This window comes from Tachypleus tridentatus, chromosome 6 (genome assembly GCF_004210375.1).
Source record: "Tachypleus tridentatus isolate NWPU-2018 chromosome 6, ASM421037v1, whole genome shotgun sequence".
In the NCBI taxonomy this organism is placed as follows: Eukaryota; Metazoa; Arthropoda; class Merostomata; order Xiphosura; family Limulidae; genus Tachypleus; species Tachypleus tridentatus.
Window position 1 is genome coordinate 25,353,633 of NC_134830.1, and position 21,314 is coordinate 25,374,946.

The 21,314-nt window shown below is 35.3% G+C and overlaps 1 long non-coding RNA gene across 1 annotated transcript; it reads right to left on the minus strand.

Annotated features, from left to right (window-relative positions):
* Positions 1-1,381: 1,381 nt before the first annotated feature.
* LOC143252114 (uncharacterized) lies at positions 1,382-20,924 on the minus strand. The gene is made up of 2 exons (XR_013028835.1): positions 20,589-20,924; positions 1,382-2,883 (listed from the first exon to the last, which is right to left on the minus strand). It is a non-coding gene; the product is annotated as an uncharacterized LOC143252114 (long non-coding RNA).
* Positions 20,925-21,314: the final 390 nt, after the last annotated feature.

Here is a 21,314-nt window from a genome sequence, read left to right on the forward strand (position 1 = left end):
ACACCAGAGTACCATTTAGCGTTTTTAAAATGCACCACTGTATGATGCTTTAAGTTTTAAAAAAAAATTAGAAGAAAAATATTAGAACTAGTTTGTTTTTTAAATTTCGTGCAAAGTTCCACGATGGCATTCAGTGCTGTCCCTCGTTTAGCAGTGTAAGACAGCTTGTTATAACCACCTTCCGCCAGTTCTGGGGCCCATCTTTTACATATGATTAGTGGGATTGACCGTCACATTATAAAATCCAGGGCTGAAAGGGCAAGCATGTTTGGTGCGACGGGGATTCAAAACCTCGACCCTCATATTACGACTCGGGTGCCTTATCCACCTGGTTATGCCAGGCAAAAGTACTAGGAAACGTATCTTAAGTGTTTCCTTCATACGTTCTTACGTTTGCAACGTTATCAATACCGCAAACTGATGTAGTAATTCAGTTAGCGTTTCATTGTATTCACTGTTTTATAAGCATGAAGATATCTAAAGAAACAAACTGACTTATAAGATTTGTTTCTCTTTTATACTGAAATAAATGTATTAATTTATTTTAATTTATTTAATTTATTTATTTTAATCGTAAAAGTCATAACATCTGATATTAAATTGAAAAAAACAAACTGGTGTAAGTATTTCTATTCCGTCAGGAAATAAAATGATTTACTTCATTTATCCGAACGAACTCAGATTTGCAGTCATTTATAAATTACGCTATACGTTTATATCTGACAGTAAATTTTCTAAAATAAAGCGTTTGCTAAACAACAATTTTAAGAAAGATTTATCTGTCTGTTTTCATCAATACTTCAATTTGTTCTAACATGTCAGTTCTTTAGTGACTAGGCCCAGCATGGCCAGATGATTAGGATAATAGACTCGTAATCTGAGGGTTGCGGGTTCGAATCCCTATCACAAAATGTGTTCGCCGTTTGATATGACGGTCAATACCACTATTCTTTGATAAAAGAGTAGCCAAAGAGTTGGCGATGAGTGTTGATGACTAGCTGCCTTCCCTCTAGCTTTGCACTGCTAAATTAGGACAGCTAGCACAGTTAGCTCTCGTGTAGCTTAGCGCAAAGTACAAACCAAACCAAACCAATTTAAATACGACAAGAACAGTCGGTTATTGGGAAACCAACAACAGTTTGATGCTTATGTTACTACGTAAAACCATATGAATAAGAAATACGTTGAATTCAAGTTTAATTTATTATCAGGAATACTGCGTGTAAACGTAAAACATATATCCATTCATTTATTTTTTGTATACATTTTCCCGCCTTAATAAGCTCAAAACGTGCAGGAAAATCTCCGTTTTAATTATATAAAAGTCCCTGTGAGAATAAATTGGGTATTTAATATGTTTCTGTTGAAAATAACTCTATGATTAATAGTATGACACAAATTTTATTGCAAAGGACAAACAGTCAACACAGATGGTTAAAAATACATACAATAATTAATATGTGTCACAATCCTTTTACAATGATGTGTTGACAACATTCATATAACTTGTAAATGAAGTGTTCCATTGTGTTAAGTCTATTTTTATTAACTTAAACAGTGCTGTGTTTATGAAATATAATATTAAACGTTGAATAAGTCATGACACATTTAATGCTTTTCACTCCAGCTGCTGCTACTGCATAAGAAAGAAAAATATTTTCAATTATATAAATCTATCAATTTAATTTGGCGATGAATTTGCGTATATGAGTTCAAAACAGATTTAGAACCAGAATATAATCATTCATTTCCAGAAATTATTAAAACAATTTCCAGAAATCCAGAAATGAATAAGGCATCAAAAAGTCCGGAGCGAGGCAAAGAAAAATCGTAATTTCTAAACACTCCAGATTTTAAACCTAAATAACTACCTCGACGACAGTAATACATACCTAAGTTTGACATAGATTTAGAACAAATATAACAGTACCGCTAGATGGCGCCTTATGCATATCTTGAATTGACCCAACCTATATAACAAGATTAGACGACGATATTTATCTCGCCATTCATTCCCGTACTCTGTTGACATACTAGTGTGTAGATCAGCTATCAGATCGCCCGGTTACCTGGCGGACAAAGGAAACATTCTTGGGCCGTGGGAAGCCCGTAAAAATGACACTAAAGGACTGATCAGTACGACATTTCCCTGCAGGGGGTTGACGGGCACATGCAGAAAGCTGAGGAGAGCAGAGGGTGAGTTATAAACTTCGACCTCTCTATGAGGTTTCTCCACGTGATCAGGATTGAAACCAACCCTGAAGAAAGAAAACGCGCGCGCGTGTGTGTATGTCTCATGATGTGAAATATTTTGGACGTTTTCCTGGTTTTGGGCGTGAATATTCATTTGAGTACAGCCCTAATAAATGCTTTTCTATATAACAGTTTCAGATTTTTCTCTTAGCCGTTAGCGCAATATTAGATAACAGATAACGAAGCGGCTGAGGAAGCCATGTTAGTATTCTTTGATTAAACTTATTATTTCCGTTCAGAGTGGTTATTCTAATTTGGAGAAACTGAATAAAGAATACGACTATAGAATAGCTTTATTTTGTAAATGTTCGATTTTAGTAATTACTTGTAGATATATATATATGGATATAAAGCATGAGTATTTTCTTTTCACACCTACAGTCTTTAACTGATCTCAACCAAACCTGACATGCAACCTTATTAAGGTACATTTGGATCTGACCTCCTATGTCACACCCAAGAGCCTCCATGTATTTCTCATGCTATTTCACTGGCCTCTGCCGTACTTTGAAGGCACCATTAGGATACCTTGAGGAGTGTCATAAACAGGGCTGACCTTGGGATCTTTCCTCTATTTCTCTCCGAAAAATCGCTATGTTACGTCTTTCCAGTGTGTTGAAAAGCTGATATCTAGATAACAAGAAAAGTATCAGAAAAAACAACAACAATAAGCACTGAAAACTGATTATAATCATAACTGTGTAGAACAATTAAAGCACTATACACGGTTATTAAATTTTCTAAAAATTGCATGTTTTGTTTCTCAGAGTTTAGATTTACCTATATCAACTGTTAGTAAGACCCTTCTGACACTTTTACGAATATTTATTTACAAGATGGGTGATGTTTATGCGCTAAAAGAGAAAGATATAACCTGAAATGTTGTTTTTGTGTTAAAGTTCTTGGCGAGACCTGAAGTCTACCACAAATGGCTTACGAAAACCTTATGTACCAACGAAGTATATTTCACCATTAATAGAAGTGTCAACACGTGCAACTGCATTATCTGGTCGGTAACTGAACCACAGGTAGCATTTTCTAAACACCTCTATCATGCTAAGATGGTGGTGTAGAAGGTCACGAATTAACCCATTCAATACTCTCCATGTTTTCCAATAGACATATCTCCTCTACATTCTTCAACTTTCTTTGTCTTTCTGACCAATGATACGGCAACTTCAGTCTCTATATTACTGATTTATTTACTTTCAGTCTTAAGTGCTGATATGGTAAATGAGATTTGTTTTAGTTGCTCTGAGCAATACTTAATTAGAGAGTATTATTTGTATTCTATTAATGCTCTCTAAACCAAACCAAAAGTGTTCCCATTGTTATTTTTATGATGCAACAAGCGGATATCAAAATGCCATTATAGTAATAACTGTTACTTTTATCACCTTGATGAGGCTTATTTGCTGCTCCTTCTTGGTTGCAGCACAACTTAGAAGGGTAAAACTCTTCAATAATCTACCTTTCAGATGATCAATATGTACAAACATTGTTATTCTGTAATCCTTTAGGCACCAAAATCTTGAAAAGTGTTACAGCTCCTTTGTGAAGTCTTTATGTCAGCATGAATAGTATTATAGAATAAATAGACGTTTTGATTATATAAACCGTGAGCAGAAGCTTTTACTGCCTTTTTACAGACCTTCTATAACTTATATTGGTATACGTGTCATGCTTGCAACAATTATGCGAGAAATATACGCAGTTTTTTTTTACGCACACTGCGCCATTCTGGATCTTTCCAGTACATTCACTACACCAGCGGTGCTGTATATATCAGGACTCAAAGGGGCAAGACAAAGCTTATTTTAAAATTCAAGTTTTCTAAGAGCTATAGAGCATTTAGTCAAAATGCTCATATAAAAGTGACTACAAATCTCTTCGAGGTTAAATAACCAAATATTGCAGCGTTGTGATGTTTGCGCGCGTTGCAGGATGCTGTGTGTGATTGTCTCGATATTTAAGGATATGGATCTAAGTGGTTCTGCTCGTCCCACTTGGTGGGAAGACAATTTCTCTCCTAAATGTCTCATGCTTAGCATTGTACAGTCTATGTTATTTTTTTTCTATTTTACTATTGCAAAGTTAATTATTTGAACTAGCTGTACTTTCTCTTCCATGGAAAGTTTTTGTCTGTTGTATAAGCACAAAGCTACATAATGAGCTATCTGTACTTTCCCCTCCACGGGTATCGAAATCCGGGAGTTTCTACAAGTGTAAATCTGCGAACGTAGTGTTGTGCCACTAGGAGGGTGGGGCATGGTAAGAGTTTTGTAATATATATTTACCTGTACGTAGCGTAAAATCCTTTAATTAATAAAAACAGTTCATCCAGTCTCACTCGCATTTCTGACTGCAGGTTAGTTACCTGAGGAACTTTAACATTTATTTTCAATTGTATCCATCTTAAAGAAGCCTGTATTTTTTTTTTATCTGGCTCATATAGTTCTGCAAGAAGATATTACTACTTTCTTCATGAGTTCTAAAACATTTATCATTCAACTCTTTTATCTTATGTAGTTCAAGCACACACCCATTTGATACGCTTTTCAAAATTTTTGCAAGTTTACAAACCTGGTTAGTATACTGAGGTCTAGCATATCAAATTTCTGAAAGAAATTGTCGCGTAATGCTTACCTACTTCCATTTGTATTTTGCTAGAATTCAGAGATAGATTTTTGATGTTGTTCTCTGCACTTCTCTTTACCTGGGTACATACTTTACTGGCCTCACTCTTATCTTTTCTAACTTAATCCACATCTTCTGTAACCAAGACCTTACCAATGACTGGTTGACAACAGTCTCCGCTGCAGCTGTGTTTTCTGGAGTAGGAACTTGGCAACATTTAACGTTGTCATCTACAAGAATGAGAAATGTTGTTTTGTTTTCATCTACTATCACTCGTTTAAGATATACTTTGATGTCTATAACAAATGACGGTAGCTTTATTTCTCGCGCACCGTTGTGACATCTATTCAGCCAATAGCTTTTCAGCGGTCACTCTTCTCAGCTTGTGGCTAAAAGCGTCCCAAGAAATTATCATAACATATTTCTTTTCATTCTCACCATTTTATTTAAGTTCTTGTTTTGTCCTCCCTACTGGTCCTCTTTTAAATGTGTACCTCTGAGCACGTTTGTAGGTGTTCAGTGCAGGTTGCTTGAACCTAAAGTTTAATATTCATATTGCTGTCGATGGCTCTGTCCGCAGCTAAGATCGGACAGGGAGAAATGAATTTCCCTGGTAATGTTAGGGTTGGATCGAGTGATGCTTTCCATTGGACTCACTATTCTTTCACTGTCAGCACTTGAGACTACTTTTCATTGTGAAGGTCATCAGGTTGGAGTTGTACCTAAATCGTATGAAACTCACGTAATTTAGAGCCATTCTGTTCCCTACGTATAACAATTTACATTACCATACCATAACTGAAGCCTACCAGTATTTTAGTTACTATACGCTGTATTATATGCCTTTTACGACGCAGTTTTTCTTTAAAAATACCTTGAAAAATCCTCATGCGTCTTCCAAGACAAAAGTGATTGGTTAAGACAAGAGGTTAATTTCGGGTCTACTTAAAATGGCTTCTTCTATTGATCATAATCTCATTACTTACCACTTACAAGTATTTTCAATAGCATAAAACATTTAATTTAATTAATATTGTTGATATACTGTTAAGAATATGATGTATTTGACTGTATTTACTCGGTAGGTTGAAAACAAAGTCAAGATTATATCAAGGTGTTGGTTGCTCAGTCAAATATTTTTTTCTTAGAATTGTCTTTCTTAACTTAGGGTGCGTCTTCCACGATGTTTGTTTGTTTGTTTTTGAATTTCACACAAAGCTACTCGAGGGCTATCTGTGCTAGCAGTCCCTAATTTAGCAGTGTAAGACTAGACGGAAGGCAACTAGTCATCACCACCCACCGCCAACTCTTGGGCTACTTTTTTACCAACGAATACTCAGATTGACTGTCACATTATAACGCCCCCCACGGCTGGAAGGGCGAGCATGTTTGGCGCGATCGGGATGCGAATCCGCGACACTCAGATTACGACTCGCACGCCTTAACGCGCTTGGCCATGTTGGGCTCTTCCACGATGTAGGGTCTTACGAAGCGTAAAATACGGTAATTAATTGTTTACTGTTATGTTTTACTTTATTTTTCCTCTTCTGCAGTAAATCACTTTTGTATTAATGTTTTAACAATTCTGATGCCCTCGCTAGTACAACGGTAAGTCTACGGACTTACAAAGCTAAAATCAAGGGTTCGATTCCCCCAGTGGGCTCAGCAGATAGGCCGATGTAACGTTGCTATAAGAAACACACAAACAATTCTGATCAGGTCTACTTATTTATCCTCTAACGTAGTGGCTAGACACTATATAAAAGGGAAAGTAAGTCTAGTTTTGTATTTAACAGCAATTTGACACAAAATTTCACAACCTAAGTAAGCTGGTCCAACTTAACTATTTCATTTTTAAAACAATTCGAAATGAATTAAAATATTTATAAACATTTAGGAAGAGAAAAGAACACACAAAATTCCGGTTTTTATTTTCACTATCAATTCGCTCCCACCCCAAATTGTTTAGCGTTAAATCTATAGGCTTACTTCGCTAAACATTTGGTTTCGATACCCATGGTGGACAGAGCATTAATAGTTTATTATATAGTTTTACGCTTAACAGCAACCAAACTATTCTTCATTCATTCTAGAAATCTTTGGATAATACACTTCACAGTAAATTTCAAATATTGAATAATAGAGAGTTATAAGATCTCCCACCCCAGTGGCTCAGCGGTATGTCTGAGGGCGTACAACGCTAAAAACCGGGTTTCGATACCCGTGGTGAGCAGCGCACGGATAGCTCATTGTCTAGCTTTATGCTTCATTCGACAACAACAATAGTTATAAGATGTCAAATAATTAAAGTTGCCTAATAGATATTACAGTTATATCAACACTGTTTTTGTATTTATTATATAAAAGTCCGTGGTTACTTGTTGGTTCATATACCAAACAAGCATTAATATCATTAAACGTATTTTACAAGTACATAGGAAGTTCTTATGATGATTGGTTGTGTGTTTGTTTGTTTAGGGTAATCGTGAAAGGCTACACAAAGAACGACTTGCGCATAGACTTTCATGATTTTGGAATTATAGACTAAAGAGAGAGTAGCTAGTGAACGGTGTCCACAGACAATTTCAGGGCTACGATTTTTATCTAATAAAGCTATAGCATGTGTCCGTCACTTTTATAGCACACTGATGGCTCCAAAGTGCGAAAAGTGTTTTAACAATAGTGGATTCGTAGACCGTTTACTTTAACTTTTTGTTTGTTTGTTTGTTTGTTTTGGAATTTCTCACAAAGCTACTCGAGGGCTATCTGTGCTAGCCGTCCCTAATTTAGCAGTGTAAGACTAGAGGGAAGGCAGCTAGTCATCACTACCCACCGCCAACTCTTTTACCAACGAAAAGTGGGATTGACCGTCACGTTATAACGCCCCCACGGCTGGGAGGGCGAGCATGTTTGGCGCAACGCGGGCGCGAAGCCGCGACCCTCCGATTACGAGTCGCGCTCCTTACGCGCTTGGCCATGCCTGGCCTATTTACTTTAACAACCTAGTGTCATTATTATCAAAAGGTGTAGAGAAAATGGGCAGAATAACATAATTTATGCCCTTGCATCTGAGGAAAATCAGCAGGGCGATTGTTTGTTTAGTTGTTAAATGTTAAGCACAAAGCTACACAATGGACTACTGCGTTGTGACGACAACAGGCGTTGAAACCCGATTTTTAGTGTTATAAGCCTTTAAATTTACTGTTATGAAGGAATAGGAAAAGAGCAGCGTGAGCTTGTGGATTTGCAGAATTTTCAGGCCTTGGTGTGGTCTGGTGGTTAGAGCGCAATATAAGGGTCGCGGGTTCGAATCCAGTCCCCAAACATGCTTGCCTTTTTTTTTAGATATAATTATTAAATCTACCGCACATATGTCTGTGCGTTTTATAATGTAACAACAATGCAGTAAGCGAGCAACAGGCAAAGAAGGTACAATAGAATTGGTGAATTGTCAAGCTGTAGACTAGACAAAGTAGGTAGAATAGAATTAGTTAAGTGTCAAGTTGTGAAGTACACAAAGAAGGTACAATAGAATTGGTGAATTGTCAAGCTGTAGACTAGACAAAGTAGGTAGAATAGAATTAGTTAAGTGTCAAGTTGTGAAGTACACAAAGAAGGTACAATAAAATTGGTGAATTGCCAAGCTGTAGACTAGACAAAGTAGGTAGAATAGAATTAGTTAAGTGTCAAGTTGTGAAGCACACAAAGAAGGTACAATAGAATTGGTGAACTGTCAAGCTGTAGACTAGACAAAGTAGGTAGAATAGAATTAGTTAAGTGTCAAGTTGTGAAGTACACAAAGAAGGTACAATAGAATTGGTGAATTGTCAAGCTGTAGACCAGACAAAGTAGGTAGAATAGAATTAGTTAAGTGTCAAGTTGTGAAGTACACAAAGAAGGTACAATAGAACTGGTGAACTGCCGCTGTAGACCAGACAAAGTAGGTAGAATAGAATTAGTTAAGTGTCAAGTTGTGAAGTACACAAAGAAGGTACAATAGAATTGGTGAATTGCCAAGCTGTAGACTAAACAAAGTAGGTAGAATAGAATTAGTTAAGTGTCAAGTTGTGAAGTACACAAAGAAGGTACAAAGAATTGGTGAATTGTCAAGCTGTAGACTAGACAAAGTAGGTAGAATAGAATTAGTTAAGTGTCAAGTTGTGAAGTACACAAAGAAGGTACAATAGAATTGGTGAATTGCCAAGCTGTAGACCAGACAAAGTAGGTAGAATAGAATTAGTTAAGTGTCAAGTTGTGAAGTACACAAAGAAGGTACAATAGAATTGGTGAATTGCCAAGCTGTAGACTAGACAAAGTAGGTAGAATAGAATTAGTTAAGTGTCAAGTTGTGAAGTACACAAAGAAGGTACAATAGAATTGGTGAATTGTCAAGCTGTAGACTAGACAAAGTAGGTAGAATAGAATTAGTTAAGTGTCAAGTTGTGAAGTACACAAAGAAGGTACAATAGAATTGGTGAATTGCCAAGCTGTAGACTAGACAAAGTAGGTAGAATAGAATTAGTTAAGTGTCAAGTTGTGAAGTACACAAGGCGACAATTTCAATCACCAACTTATCCCACGAGAAATCTTGAAACTGTGTTATCAGGTGGCCATGATATTGGTTGCGATCACAACGATGGGTAAATAGTTTTCTCATATGAAACACTTCATACGTTTACAAGTAAAAGAAAACAATAATTAGTAAATTACTATTTTTGTGCATACTATGTTGTATGAAAACTAGATGCTCTTAACGCAGAGTCCCTGAAAGTATTGTGTTTCTAGAGTAAACCAAAATTAAAAGTAAAGAATGTTTTTATTTCTTGCTTTAAAGTTCTTATGTCACGCCGTTTTATATCTTACAGAATGCATAATTCTCCTTGTAATCCACACCGTGTGCATATTTTACTGACGTCACGACAGTTTAACGTAATTTTAGTGTCTACTGACTGACTGAATAACAAAGGACTACTATATAGAAGTTGGAGTGGTTAAAACAGGTGACCTCTCCAGTCGGTCTTAATTCCTTTACGTGAAAATAATAACAACGTAATTTTCACTGAAAAATAATTTTAAATATAGAAAACTGCGTAAGTATAGCAAAACGCTTTAAAAATATGTTATTATTTCTTTTCTTGCTACATTTTTAGCTACTGAATTTTAACGAGTGTCTCTGTACAATATTTACATTTCTCTGTTCTGTAGTCTGAAAATACTGCGTTAATTTTCTTTATACGAACCATCTCTACTAAAACTGATAACTTTCTTTTATTTTGTTCTTGAGCGTAAGACGACCGTTACACTTTAACGTTTCAGGGTCTTTTTATTTCACGTTGAGCTACACGAGGGCTATCTGAGCTAGTCGTCTCTAATTTAGCAGTGTAAGATTAGAGGGAAGGCAACTAGTCATCACCACCCACTGCCAACTCTTGGGCTACTCTATTATCAACAAATAGTGAGATTGACCGTTACATTATAACGCCCCCACGGCTGAAAGGGCGATCATGTTTGGTGTTACGGGGATTTTGAATTCGGGACCCTGGAATTACGAGTCGAGCGCCTTAACCACCTGGCCATGCCGGGCCTGTGAAGGTATTTTATATCTGAAAGTTGCCTTCACCGAAATTATGATAGTTAACCCTTAAAAAGTGGGAATGTTGTGCACCAGCATCACTTGATGGTAACCACTGTTTAAGGGTAAAAGACCAGGAAATGACATGAGTAACAAATTAATTTGTTTTAATAATCAGGCGTACCTCACTGACTAGGTATGTAGACACGAAACTGTAGAAAATAACATAAATTCATTGTTATGCTTTATTTAGACCGGCGGGATGTGGCTTGGTGGTTAGAGTTAATTCAAAGGTTCAAAGTTCACGTCACGTTGCCCAAGTATAGACTTTGAAGACGTGGGTGTACTGTATGAATGATAGTCAATTAACTCTATTTGCTGAGACAAGAGTAGCCGAGGAGCTGACCAGCTTAAATTGTATTCTCTTTACTGTAGTCTGTCGGTTCAGAATTAGAGACAAATATGACGCTTTGATGCATCATTAAAACATATTTTGAACTTTGTTTTCAAAGTTGTAACACGATTTTTAAAAAAGAATAATAGTCTTGTGTAATTCAATTCATTAGAATGAAAAACAAACTGAAGACTTGGATTTAATTTTTATATTTTAATACTTGACTACATCTGTGGGGAAAGATTGTTGAATAATTAGAAAACAAATTGTTTGTTTTTGAATTTCGCGCAAAGCTACACAAGGGCTGTCTGCGCTATCCGTCCCTAAATTAGCAGTGTAAAACTAGAGGGAAGGCAGCTAGTCATCACCACCAACTGCCAACTCTTGGGCTATTCTTTTACCAACGATTAGTGGGATTGACCGTCACATTATAATGCTCCCATGGCTGAAAGGCGAGCATGATTTTGGTGCGACGGGGATTTGAACCAGCGATCCTCAGATTACGAGTCGAACGCTTTAACCCACCTGGCTAAGCCGGGCCAATTAGAAAACAAACAGTTTTTTTTTAAGTTGTCAACAAATGAGAACATTTTACAAACTATTATAAAGTATCAACTAGTTCAGTTTCAACTTAACTGGATGGTCTTCTTTATAAAATCAAATCAAATGCTTTGTGATAAATCTAGACAAACAGAGAAAAGCTTACATTTTGGTTGTTTTTCGTTAAGCACAACGCTATACAATGAGCTATCTGTGCTCTGCTCACCACGGGTGTATAAAACATGAATTAAAACTTGTAAATTCGCAGATACTCCGTTGTGTCACTGAGTGGCTTGTATTTTGTAAATTGTTTCTTTACACATGTCACATTTTATAACGTATTGAATGTTATAAGTAACGAATTATAAGATAGAAATGTATACTTATATTATTATTAATGTGCGTATTTTTAGGTTTTCTGTCCACCGATAGGAAACAATGAACAGAATTATGTTAACATCCAATACCTAAGTCGTGCTTACAAAGAAACGTGTATGTTTTAAATTTCGCGCAAAGCTACAAGAGGACTATTTACACTAGCCGCCCTCGTTTTGCAGTGTAAGACAAGAGAGGAGTCACATTTTTACGCCTCCACGGTTGAAAAGGCGAGCATCTTTAGTGTTACAAGGATTCGAACCCGCGACCCTCAGATTAAGAGTCGAGTACCACGACCACCTGGCCATGCCATGCCAAGAAACGTGTTCATGTCGGTTATTTTATATCGAATTAAACTTTCAGAACTTGCGGTCAATCCCATTATTTGTTGGTAAAAGAGTAGCCCAAGAGTTGGCGGTGGGTGGTGATGACTAGCTGCCTTCCCTCTAGTTTTACACTGCTAAATTAGGAACGGCTAGCACAGATAGCTCTCGAGTAGCTTTGTGCGAAATTCAAAAACAAACAAACAAACAAACAAACAAATCAAAACTGTAATTAGCTCTAAATTCGGCCAAGAGATGACAGAGATATGAGCTAATCATTTGTACTCGAAAAAACAAGAACAACTCAGAGACGTTCTATGAGCCGTTCAGCCGCGGCTAAAAACATAAATCTTTTATAACTGTCACCATAATTTGGGATAGTTTTCAGTTTGAGTGAAGGTAGAAAGTAATATGTACTTACGCGTGCAAAAGTAGCCAGTTAAAAAACTTGGAATTAAGATACATCAGTATGTATAGAGTCAACTGCCTCAAACTCTGTGTGCAAGAACTATTATGTAAAACCACAGAGCAACCACGATTATAATCATATAAAGCAGGCGTTAGTTTACAAGCTGAATTAACTTGGTTAATTTTCAGCCTCAGATTATGAATTAGTAACTAACTCTCTTTCATCTGAAGGCTTTGTTCATCACTGGCTCTCGTTAAAATCAGAAACAAGACTTAATTTTTTTGTCTTTGTTAATGTTTCTTTGCTTACAACAAGAAAAGGTAAACCGATAAACTGCACGTGACATTATTACTGAAGAAATACTGGCAACGGCATGTAAGTTGTACATTCTGATGCATTCTTAAATGTAAGATAAATAGTTGTTTGATAACATACAAAGAATGCTTACAGATACATGTCAAGGTTATAAAACGTCAATTTTAGAATCAAAGCTCACATTTGAAAAGTTTACTAAAGCTCCATTTGTTCATATCGTCTTTACTAAAGCTCCATTTGGTCATATAGTCACATATACTCAATAATATAAGTAAGCAAACAATTTTTGCAAAAAAAAAAAAAATTTGATTTTATCAAAATCTTAAGATTTTATATGAACAACAGACTAGGTCAGATTTTGTATGAACAATAGACTAGGACTTTACTAAAGTCACTTTCAACACCGTTGGTATATAAGTTGTAAAACAACTGAAATAGAGGTTTGTAATTTGTGTATGTGTGCTTTAACCTTTACATTTAAAGTTACCATCAATCACAATTATAAACTCCTGTGTTTAGAAATATTGTTCCCTGCTAGTACAGCGGGAAGTCTATGGAATTGCAACGCTAAAATCAGGGGCTCGATTCCCTCGGTGGACTCAACAGATAGCTCGATGTCGCTTTGCTGTAAGAAAACAAACACACTAGATATATCTCTGGTATTCAGCAATAAGTTTAATAACACTTTTACGATTCATGTAAACATACTTCAGAACGTGAACAACATCGTCGACCTATTTTAGTATTACTTGAAACTACGTATTTATTAAATATGTATTATAGTTAGAAACTTATGTGACAATTTTAAGGGCGTATGGAAGTAGTGAGTTTTACTGTCTTCCAGGTTATTACACAACCAACGTCTGTGAAGAAAAAAAGACATCATCTATTCACTAGTCAATATTGTACTATTGATTGTCGCATTCTTACTAGAGTGTACTCAGCTACGCAGATCGACAAGCAGTGGGGCACGGATTTCAAGAACTGCACGTGCTGTTGTTAACTTGAGTTTACATTGATTGTATCTTCCCTGTAAGAGCTTGAGTTAATTAGTAGAATCTTTCTGTCGGCATGAAGATCTTCCCGGAGACGCTTCTAACAATGATAAAGTCGTCGTACACAGAAATACATAATAAAAGAAAACCCTTAAATGACAGCTGTTATAGTTATGAGGAAATAGGAATGAATGAAAATGTCAAATGAGTCGAGTATGCGTGTTACTGTTGTTCTCATTAGACAGAAAGTTTAAAGAGTGTATATTTTGAGCTACTTTGTGAGAAGTGTTTGGAACGCACCGTGCTATATGTATATATGAATAAATAATAATGAATTATTTGAAAATAGCGAAACTAGTTATTTAAATAATCGAATAATGTAAAGTTACAATCTAATGAATTTGATGGTTAGAAGAAAACTACGTTATATGTTAATTGCATTGGTGTGTATACGTAGGTATGTGCGTACGGTCCTTGTCACAGTTGTTACAGGACTTAACGCCCAACACTTGTAGTTAGTGTGCTTTGGATGAACGTTCCTTTCTAAAAAAAAGCAGACGCAGTCAGTCGATAATTCAGTGCAGTGTATTAAGAACTACTGTACCGCCACACAATAACAATCCTCTCGCACTAACATAACTGGAATTTTAAGAACTTACAAGTGAAAGCATAAAAGGTAAAACTTGAAAGTCAAGTGTAACATCGGCACAGCTGACAAATTGACAAACGACGATGGTCATTAATCAACACTATGTAATAAATATCACAACAGTGTCAAACTAAGGATATAAAGTGTAAACTTCGTGTTATTCAAACTATTTACTATAATCTTCCAGAAAATTCATAGACACAACAACAAGGTAAGGAAAGTTATTGTGAGACAATTCTCACTGTCTAAATATTCAGTGGACAAATTTATAAAATCAATGAAATACTTTACAATTTTAAGTATAAGCGTATTAAAACATGGCGTTAGTTTATGGTAAAATAATTTACTATCTTAGACAGACCGTCGTTACATGCGTAGTGAGAGGAACCCGCTGTTATATCACACAACACACTATTTGAGTTTAGAATAATCTTTGTTCAGTTACGCATTTCTGTTCACGTCAGACAAACACAAGCGTTCTCTTTGTAGATATTTTAAATAGAGTTAAAACGCGAGTTAAACGTTTTGCAATTACTTTATGAATTACAGGTTCGGTTGAAGATATACGTTCAAGAGTCGAAACTGTCTAGTTTAATGTTACGAGTCTTAAATTTACCAAGGTTGTTACAACATGCATCTGTTTATAGTTGTTGATAACTACTGCAATATGAATTGTAAGAACGAAAGTCATTAAATACTGATTACTCTCACTTCTGTTTAGTAGTCATTGTTACTAGGTGATACCTCAAGACAAATAATAAGGCAGTTAGGACCAATTACAGTTCTCCTAAGTCCCTTCAGAGTTCTAGCAATCACATAGCGAAATAAACGTAAGGATATTATTATGTTTATTTGAAGAAGAAAGTATGAATCAGTAGGGTGTAGGTAACGTACAGTTGTGAGATAGTGTAGTTAAAGTACAATTGAGATAAGAATTTGAATAATTTACAATAAATTAACCATGAACGTTAAAGTAAATAATAAAAACAGCATGAAATCTCACAAATCTCTACAATGGAATTTTGCACTCATCACTTTACATATATTAGTCTTCTAGTGCACCCTTTAATAATCTTTCTATGCGAATTTCCTTCATGTAGAAGCTGCGATATATTATTCCAACCTAAATCTAACCGTGGTGGTATTACTACGTCGGTAGAAGCTAAACATTTCGATCGTAGTAACAGACTCTTTCTTTATCTGCAGTAACAATACACTGCGCTAGTATATACATATATAAAGTGTTCAATTTTTTACCCTTAAATGCGTTGAAGTTACAACAGTGATGCTGGTTTCTTTCTTTATCTTGTGAATGTAAGCACGTTTTGGGCACGTAAAGTGTAAACCTATTTCCTTTCATTCTTTCAATCACGAGATTTTGTCAACACAAATATCAATATGGCTTGCTTATTGAGTTTTATTGAAAGGAAAAAAGTAGACGTGTTTCCTTTAAACGTTTCAACCGTTAAGCTTTGAAGATTACATTTATTACAAGTAATTTGTTGAGCATTTATCAACTAAAATTTATTTCTTACAAGAACTTAACGCTGATTATAATTCAATCTGCCATCCACACCGATCACTATTTAATTTATATTCACGTTGGTTTAATTTGCTCTGAAAATTATATCTTAGTAAACAATTCTAGTTATCCTGATCAGAGAAAAACGTGCAGACCTAAATAACATAAGAACTGAAAACCCAAAGTCCCGTAACTGCACTCTCTTTATCTTTCATTTCAATTTCAACACTTTGTTTTTATAGACCCGATGAAAAGCTATAACCGAGTGATTAAATATCAAATACTTTATAATTAATTTAATGTTTGTTTGTTTTGAATTTCGGGCAAAGTTACACGAGGGCTATCTGTTATAGCCGTCCCTAATTTTGCAGTGCAAGACTAGAGAGAAGGCAGCTAGTCATTACCACCCGCCGTTAGCTCTTGAGCTACTCTTTTACTAACGAATAGTGGGGTTGACAGTCCTATTATAAGGCCCCAACGGCTGAAAGGCGAAGAATGTTTGGTGAGATTCGGATTCGAACCCGCGACCTTCAGATTACGAGTCGAACGTCTTAACTCACCCGGTCATGCCAGGCCCTAATTAGTTTAAATATCAGACATTTAAACACGACTATGACAACAGTAAATGAACGATAATAATATTATAAAACAGCGAGAAAAACGAGTTTAAAATGTTCATATTAATTAGCTAAACGTAATAGAAATAGCGTGAAAGTAAACACTACAAAAAATTCAAACTTCTATAAAAATACATAAAAAGTGAGGTAGTGAAACCATTATACTTGGGAACATCCTGTTTCTAGTTTTTGACAAACATATATTAACAGTCACTACAAAAACAACAGAAGGTAATACAGGTCTGTAATTATTTTATTTCGCTGAAATTTGACCCGGCATGGAAAAGTGTGTTAAGGCGTTCGACTCGTAATCCGAGGGTCGCGGGTTCGAATCCCCGTGGCACCAAACATGGTCGCCCTTTCAGCCGTGGGGGCGATATAATGTGACGTTCAATTCCATTATTCGTTGGTAAAAGAGTAGCCCATGAGTTGGCGGTGGGTGGTGATGACTAGCTGCCTTCCCTCTAGTGTTACACTGCTAAATTAGGGACGGCTAGCGCAGATAGCCCTTCAGTAGCTTTGCGCGAAATTCAAAACAAACAAACCTTCTTTGAAATTTTTTACACGTTTTAGTTAATTTCTATATGATGAATCTGAAAATGATCTCCACTTTTCTCCACCACTTCATATGTACTTTTACATAAGTGAATTATTTTCATTGAAATTGGGTTACATTTTGTTATGCTTAAAGTGTTAGAAGCTACTTGCTTTAGATTCCTTTAGACGAGTCGCGCCACCAATGATTTTAGAACCCACGAGAAGCACACCGCTAATATACAAACGATTAACAGGTCGCGAGGAGTGACGTTGCTGGATAGTATTTGTTTCTGTGTGTACTTTGATAATATTTTATTCTTTTCGATATTATTTTATCACCACTATGACAATAAGAGGTTGTATAAATGACCAAAACATATTCTGTTATATTTGTATAAATATAGTAAGAGTATCTAGTCCTTCACCGATTTGTAAAAATTTCTTACGTGGAAGAAAAAAAAAGAATTTTTTATTTTCGAAATCTGCGTAGAAGTAAATTAAGATAAATTTTTCGTTTTCACTTTCTAACGACCTTTACTTTCCATACTTTCTAATAACCCCTACATTCCATACTAACTTTATTGAAGGTATTATTTTGTTAAATTAAAGCTTAACAAGACACCATCTACAGTGTGAACAAAACCAAAAGACCAGCAGTAAGTCACGTGACGCTCTTTAAAATTGTTATGCTACTTTCTTTCTTAATTTCTTTGCTCAAAATGTCTCAGAAATGTTCAGGTTCTTCTTTGTTCTTCTCCTTGTCCTTACAAATGCATAGTTATGGTTTGTTAAATATTCACTTTATCCTTATAAATGCTAAGATTATGGTTTATTCGTTCTTCTCCTTGTCTTTACAAATGCTCAGAATATGGTTCATTCGTTCTTCCCTTTATCATTACAAATGTTCAGGTTATGGTTTATTCTTTGTACACCTTGTCTTTATAAATGATCGGGTCACAGTTTATTTGCACTATACATCAAAATAATTTTTTACTGGAATGCTCACGAATTCTCTTGTAAAGTAATAGAGCCAATCCAGTCTCTTACTAATGTTTTATTACATACATTCCAAGTCTTCTCTTCTAATATTTTCAGTTCGTCACTTTCTTTCGCAATATTTTCATAATCTCCTTTTGTTGTATTACATTCTCTAAAACAGCGTTACAGAATAACATTTAATTATGATTACGTGTAACAATGTAACTGAGTTATATCACAGTTTAACAGAATGGTGCAAATGTAATTAACGTTATGTACATATTGTAATCATTATTATAGATATATTTAAGAAAGCTCCAACTAATTTTCAAATATTATTTTAGGACTACAAACAGAAAATCTACACGTGATTGACTGAGGCAAATTGATTTTTTGCGTAACATTATAATGTTTTAGGTCTGGACAAAGAATTGGTTAGTTAGATTAGTCAGCTTATATAATTAACAAGATGAGTTATTTCAAGTACCAGCTACGTAGGTATAAATTGTATTTTTATATACTTCTTATATCTAACCATCTGAGACCAAATAAGAAAATATATAACAATAAAGACGATTTTTTTCTGTATTATCAAATAATTAGAAATCACATAAATGCTTCCACAAAATACACTTAAAGAAGTTCTAATTATTTAATGGTCCTAACTATGACGAATACTAAAAACAAAGTATACTTTAAAGCCCATTGTTCTGTTTTTTTACGAGCTGAAGACAACAAGAACTTCGCTGACGCCCTTATCCTCTAGAGAGATGCTAACTAGAGATATTGTGGACCTCACAAGGTATGGGCGGCAACACAAGACACCATCACTTTGGCAATTATAATATTATGTGGACAGAACAAATGTGACGGATTAAGTATCATATGTCTGTTGTAATATCGATGTTTGTTTAAGTTAAATTTACATTTAGAAAAGTACATAACTTATACTGTTAATAATCAGTATTGCGAATTTTTAGCCTATTCAGTAAAATTGTAGAAGATTTGCGATTGTAAGAATCAACAATATATATGTGAACGTAAGTACTAGTGTATCATCTATAATCTTCTGGAGGCTGAAATTTCTAGGAATAATCCTTACATCGGGACATAATATATATTATTAGTGTGCTATAGTTGGTGTACTATAAACCTCAGCTTATTAATCGGGAACTTCGGATATTTAACCAGGAAGGTTTTTAGATCTCGAACATAATACATCACTTAACTTCAGTGGATTCACGCCGAAAATTAGTATGTTTACCAAGACTTTATACAGCTTCAGCGGTGGGCCCGGCATGGCTAAGTGTGTTAAGGCGTTCGACTCCCAGTCGTACCAAAGATGCTTGCCCTTCCAGCCGTGGGGGCGTTATAATGTGACGGTCAATCCCACTATTCGTTGGTAAAAGAGTAGCCCAAGAGTTGGCGGTGGGTGGTGATGACTAGCTGCATTCCCTCTAGTCTTACATTGCTAAATTAGGGACGGCTAGCATAGATAGCCTTCGAGTAGCTTTGTGCAAAACTCAAAACAAACAAACAAGCTTCAGCGGTGAAAAACTCGAATTGTAATCAACGAAGAACGCAGAACTGTCTAGCTCCCTGCTAACCAAGTTGTATTTACGTTGATTCACGATTAATTTGCTCATCATAAGACACCAATGACGTCCTAGAGCAAAAAGAGACTCAATATTGTTTGTAACTTTGTAAAACATTTGTACACAAAACATTATTTGTATTCACAATTATTGCAAATTGTGTTATAATTTGTATATTAAAATATATTTGCATTAAAAAAATAAAAGTGTGAGTATCAGTCTTGCTAGCAAGTGTCATAAATTGAATACATATCGATATTTATTTAACTTATAAATCTAAATTACGAGTTAATTCAGTTTTAGTCTATTAGAAACTGTAATACGTAACACACACAAAAGATACAGTAAACAAGCGAAAAATCAAAGTTATATTTAATAAAATAAGCTGTTAGTTTATATATAAATTAATTTCTTATAATGCAAGTGAATCTACTGCTTGATATATATTTAAACGTTTAATTAAACAGCTCATTCTTCTTAAAATATATTTGCTGTTTGTAATACTTTCGAAATTCCATCTTCTATATTTGTGTTTCTACAACAGGCTGTAGAAGTCTATTCAACCAAATTTCGTCATGAGATATAATGTAATTCAGTTTTCAAGACGCGACTTATACATGCATTTATCTGATTGTCACAAAGAATTGGCTTATAAACTTCTACTGATCGTAGAACGAAGCCACAATGAGCTATGTGTTGTCTCTACCGCGGGGAACCGAACCCCAAATGTTAACTCTGTAAGTCCTTAGACTTAACGCTGTCCAACTGGGGATCTGATTATATCATGTATTATATGTAAATCTATACAAATTTCTATAGTGAGAACTGATTATTTGAAATTACTCATATCATTGCATTTATCATTTCTATTCCTTACCTTATTACTCTCTGTCCCACCTCTAAATCTTTTTACTTCTTGTAACGTATACGTAAAGCATACAGTAAAACCTGTTAATCAGTTTTAGTTTCGTTCTACAACTGCGTAACGATGTTTTAGCGCCGACGACAAAGAGAGCTTTTGTCGCGTCAAGTCACATTCTTTATACCAGCACTGGTACGACTCATTTTGATGTTTCAAAACACAAACACACACTGAAACTTTATCTCTCCAAACCTTTTTACAACAAACATGACTTATCGAGAGAATCAGACCATTCAAACATACATCACCTCCAAGTAGGTCCTTCCCCCACTTCCAACCCACGTGGGTCTCTTGTCTCCACTCTTTTGATGACATCACGAGCTCCTCATGGATTAGATATCCAGTTCTGATGATGTCCAGACCCAAGAATTCTTCATCATACGAGCACGTGATATAATAGAAGGAAAAGAAGGAACTAAGCTAACAGCTCTTAACTAACGTTATCGTCCGGATATCCTACGTGTATTTGGTGGTCATATAATCGTAAAGAAGGATTTGCTGTACGTTTATTTTTTGTTAGGTAAATCTTAGAATTATTAGAGTAATTAATTATTACGCTGTTTGATGATGACTATTATTTGACGATTATTCCTAACAATTCCTTTAGAAGTGTCTCTAGCTCAGATTAGTACATCTACAAAATAATTAGAAATAAAAATCAGATAGCTATTAGCTATATAT